This window comes from Musa acuminata, unplaced genomic scaffold (assembly GCF_036884655.1).
Source record: "Musa acuminata AAA Group cultivar baxijiao unplaced genomic scaffold, Cavendish_Baxijiao_AAA HiC_scaffold_146, whole genome shotgun sequence".
NCBI classification, from domain to species: domain Eukaryota; kingdom Viridiplantae; phylum Streptophyta; class Magnoliopsida; order Zingiberales; family Musaceae; genus Musa; species Musa acuminata.
In genome coordinates this window covers 17,501-22,500 of record NW_027020422.1, presented here as the reverse complement: position 1 = coordinate 22,500, position 5,000 = coordinate 17,501, and positions in this window count along the sequence as shown.

Here is a 5,000-nt window from a genome sequence, read left to right as displayed (position 1 = left end):
CTTTCGTATAGCAGGGACGGTGCTGCCTCTCGCTTCGCTCGCTGTCCGCCGCTCGCCGCTCGCTCGTGCAGCCAAAAATGGCCAGTTTTGGCCCGTTTTTGGGCCGTTTTGGCCAGTTTTTGGCCTGTTCTTGCATTGCGCGGTGACCGTCGAGAGCGGAGCAAAACGTCAGCCATCTCAGCACCCTGGAACCCCCCGGGTGGCACAGGGCTGGATGGGGCTTTCGTATAGCAGGGACGGTGCTGCCTCTCGCTTCGCTCGCTGTCCGCCGCTCGCCGCTCGCTCGTGCAGCCAAAAATGGCCAGTTTTGGCCCGTTTTTGGGCCGTTTTGGCCAGTTTTTGGCCTGTTCTTGCATTGCGCGGTGACCGTCGAGAGCGGAGCAAAACGTCAGCCATCTCAGCACCCTGGAACCCCCCGGGTGGCACAGGGCTGGATGGGGCTTTCGTATAGCAGGGACGGTGCTGCCTCTCGCTTCGCTCGCTGTCCGCCGCTCGCCGCTCGCTCGTGCAGCCAAAAATGGCCAGTTTTGGCCCGTTTTTGGGCCGTTTTGGCCAGTTTTTGGCCTGTTCTTGCATTGCGCGGTGACCGTCGAGAGCGGAGCAAAACGTCAGCCATCTCAGCACCCTGGAACCCCCCGGGTGGCACAGGGCTGGATGGGGCTTTCGTATAGCAGGGACGGTGCTGCCTCTCGCTTCGCTCGCTGTCCGCCGCTCGCCGCTCGCTCGTGCAGCCAAAAATGGCCAGTTTTGGCCCGTTTTTGGGCCGTTTTGGCCAGTTTTTGGCCTGTTCTTGCATTGCGCGGTGACCGTCGAGAGCGGAGCAAAACGTCAGCCATCTCAGCACCCTGGAACCCCCCGGGTGGCACAGGGCTGGATGGGGCTTTCGTATAGCAGGGACGGTGCTGCCTCTCGCTTCGCTCGCTGTCCGCCGCTCGCCGCTCGCTCGTGCAGCCAAAAATGGCCAGTTTTGGCCCGTTTTTGGGCCGTTTTGGCCAGTTTTTGGCCTGTTCTTGCATTGCGCGGTGACCGTCGAGAGCGGAGCAAAACGTCAGCCATCTCAGCACCCTGGAACCCCCCGGGTGGCACAGGGCTGGATGGGGCTTTCGTATAGCAGGGACGGTGCTGCCTCTCGCTTCGCTCGCTGTCCGCCGCTCGCCGCTCGCTCGTGCAGCCAAAAATGGCCAGTTTTGGCCCGTTTTTGGGCCGTTTTGGCCAGTTTTTGGCCTGTTCTTGCATTGCGCGGTGACCGTCGAGAGCGGAGCAAAACGTCAGCCATCTCAGCACCCTGGAACCCCCCGGGTGGCACAGGGCTGGATGGGGCTTTCGTATAGCAGGGACGGTGCTGCCTCTCGCTTCGCTCGCTGTCCGCCGCTCGCCGCTCGCTCGTGCAGCCAAAAATGGCCAGTTTTGGCCCGTTTTTGGGCCGTTTTGGCCAGTTTTTGGCCTGTTCTTGCATTGCGCGGTGACCGTCGAGAGCGGAGCAAAACGTCAGCCATCTCAGCACCCTGGAACCCCCCGGGTGGCACAGGGCTGGATGGGGCTTTCGTATAGCAGGGACGGTGCTGCCTCTCGCTTCGCTCGCTGTCCGCCGCTCGCCGCTCGCTCGTGCAGCCAAAAATGGCCAGTTTTGGCCCGTTTTTGGGCCGTTTTGGCCAGTTTTTGGCCTGTTCTTGCATTGCGCGGTGACCGTCGAGAGCGGAGCAAAACGTCAGCCATCTCAGCACCCTGGAACCCCCCGGGTGGCACAGGGCTGGATGGGGCTTTCGTATAGCAGGGACGGTGCTGCCTCTCGCTTCGCTCGCTGTCCGCCGCTCGCCGCTCGCTCGTGCAGCCAAAAATGGCCAGTTTTGGCCCGTTTTTGGGCCGTTTTGGCCAGTTTTTGGCCTGTTCTTGCATTGCGCGGTGACCGTCGAGAGCGGAGCAAAACGTCAGCCATCTCAGCACCCTGGAACCCCCCGGGTGGCACAGGGCTGGATGGGGCTTTCGTATAGCAGGGACGGTGCTGCCTCTCGCTTCGCTCGCTGTCCGCCGCTCGCCGCTCGCTCGCTGCAGCCAAAAATGGCCAGTTTTGGCCCGTTTTTGGGCCGTTTTGGCCAGTTTTTGGCCTGTTCTTGCATTGCGCGGTGACCGTCGAGAGCGGAGCAAAACGTCAGCCATCTCAGCACCCTGGAACCCCCCGGGTGGCACAGGGCTGGATGGGGCTTTCGTATAGCAGGGACGGTGCTGCCTCTCGCTTCGCTCGCTGTCCGCCGCTCGCCGCTCGCTCGTGCAGCCAAAAATGGCCAGTTTTGGCCCGTTTTTGGGCCGTTTTGGCCAGTTTTTGGCCTGTTCTTGCATTGCGCGGTGACCGTCGAGAGCGGAGCAAAACGTCAGCCATCTCAGCACCCTGGAACCCCCCCGGGTGGCACAGGGCTGGATGGGGCTTTCGTATAGCAGGGACGGTGCTGCCTCTCGCTTCGCTCGCTGTCCGCCGCTCGCCGCTCGCTCGTGCAGCCAAAAATGGCCAGTTTTGGCCCGTTTTTGGGCCGTTTTGGCCAGTTTTTGGCCTGTTCTTGCATTGCGCGGTGACCGTCGAGAGCGGAGCAAAACGTCAGCCATCTCAGCACCCTGGAACCCCCCGGGTGGCACAGGGCTGGATGGGGCTTTCGTATAGCAGGGACGGTGCTGCCTCTCGCTTCGCTCGCTGTCCGCCGCTCGCCGCTCGCTCGTGCAGCCAAAAATGGCCAGTTTTGGCCCGTTTTTGGGCCGTTTTGGCCAGTTTTTGGCCTGTTCTTGCATTGCGCGGTGACCGTCGAGAGCGGAGCAAAACGTCAGCCATCTCAGCACCCTGGAACCCCCCGGGTGGCACAGGGCTGGATGGGGCTTTCGTATAGCAGGGACGGTGCTGCCTCTCGCTTCGCTCGCTGTCCGCCGCTCGCCGCTCGCTCGTGCAGCCAAAAATGGCCAGTTTTGGCCCGTTTTTGGGCCGTTTTGGCCAGTTTTTGGCCTGTTCTTGCATTGCGCGGTGACCGTCGAGAGCGGAGCAAAACGTCAGCCATCTCAGCACCCTGGAACCCCCCGGGTGGCACAGGGCTGGATGGGGCTTTCGTATAGCAGGGACGGTGCTGCCTCTCGCTTCGCTCGCTGTCCGCCGCTCGCCGCTCGCTCGTGCAGCCAAAAATGGCCAGTTTTGGCCCGTTTTTGGGCCGTTTTGGCCAGTTTTTGGCCTGTTCTTGCATTGCGCGGTGACCGTCGAGAGCGGAGCAAAACGTCAGCCATCTCAGCACCCTGGAACCCCCCGGGTGGCACAGGGCTGGATGGGGCTTTCGTATAGCAGGGACGGTGCTGCCTCTCGCTTCGCTCGCTGTCCGCCGCTCGCCGCTCGCTCGTGCAGCCAAAAATGGCCAGTTTTGGCCCGTTTTTGGGCCGTTTTGGCCAGTTTTTGGCCTGTTCTTGCATTGCGCGGTGACCGTCGAGAGCGGAGCAAAACGTCAGCCATCTCAGCACCCTGGAACCCCCCGGGTGGCACAGGGCTGGATGGGGCTTTCGTATAGCAGGGACGGTGCTGCCTCTCGCTTCGCTCGCTGTCCGCCGCTCGCCGCTCGCTCGCGCAGCCAAAAATGGCCAGTTTTGGCCCGTTTTTGGGCCGTTTTGGCCAGTTTTTGGCCTGTTCTTGCATTGCGCGGTGACCGTCGAGAGCGGAGCAAAACGTCAGCCATCTCAGCACCCTGGAACCCCCCGGGTGGCACAGGGCTGGATGGGGCTTTCGTATAGCAGGGACGGTGCTGCCTCTCGCTTCGCTCGCTGTCCGCCGCTCGCCGCTCGCGCAGCCAAAAATGGCCAGTTTTGGCCCGTTTTTGGGCCGTTTTGGCCAGTTTTTGGCCTGTTCTTGCATTGCGCGGTGACCGTCGAGAGCGGAGCAAAAACGTCAGCCATCTAGCACCCTGGAACCCCCCGGGTGGCACAGGGCTGGATGGGGCTTTCGTATAGCAGGGACGGTGCTGCCTCTCGCTTCGCTCGCTGTTCGCCGCTCGCCGCTCGCTCGCGCAGCCAAAAATGGCCAGTTTTGGCCCGTTTTTGGGCTGTTTTGGCCAGTTTTTGGCCTGTTCTTGCGTGGTGCGGTGACCGTCGTGAGCGGAGCAAAACGTCAGCCATCTCAGCACCCTGGAACCCCCCGGGTGGCACAGGGCTGGATGGGGCTTTCGTATAGCAGGGACGGTGCTGCCTCTCGCTTCGCTCGCTGTTCGCCGCTCGCCGCTCGCTCGCGCAGCCAAAAATGGCCAGTTTTGGCCCGTTTTTGGGCTGTTTTGGCCTGTTTTTGGGCTGTTCTTGTGTGGCGCGGTGACCGTCGTGAGCGGAGCAAAATGTCAGCCATCTCAGCACCCTGGAACCCCCCGGGTGGCACAGGGCTGGATGGGGCTTTCGTATAGCAGGGACGGTGCTGCCTCGCGCTTCGCTCGCTGTTCGCCGCTCTCCGCTCGCATCGCGCAGCAAAAAATGGCCAGTTTTGGCCCGTTTTTGGGCTGTTTTGGCCAGTTTTTGGCCTGTTCTTGCGTGCCGCGGCGACCGTCGTGAGCGGAGCAAAACGTCAGCCATCTCAGCACCCTGGAACCCCCCGGGTGGCACAGGGCTGGATGGGGCTTTCGTATAGCAGGGACGGTGCTGCCTCTCGCTTCGCTCGCTGTCCGCCGCTCGCTGCTCGCTCGCGCAGCCAAAAATGGCCAGTTTTGGCCCGTTTTTGGGCTGTTTTGGCCTGTTTTTGGGCTGTTCTTGTGTGCCGCGGCGACCGTCGTGAGCGGAGCAAAATGTCAGCCATCTCAGCACCCTGGAACCCCCCGGGTGGCACAGGGCTGGATGGGGCTTTCGTATAGCAGGGACGGTGCTGCCTCTCGCTTCGCTCGCTGTCCGCCGCTCGCCGCTCGCTCGCGCAGCCAAAAATGGCCAGTTTTGGCCCGTTTTTGGGCCGTTTTGGCCAGTTTTTGGCCTGTTCTTGCGTTGCGCGGTGACCGTCGAGAGCGGAG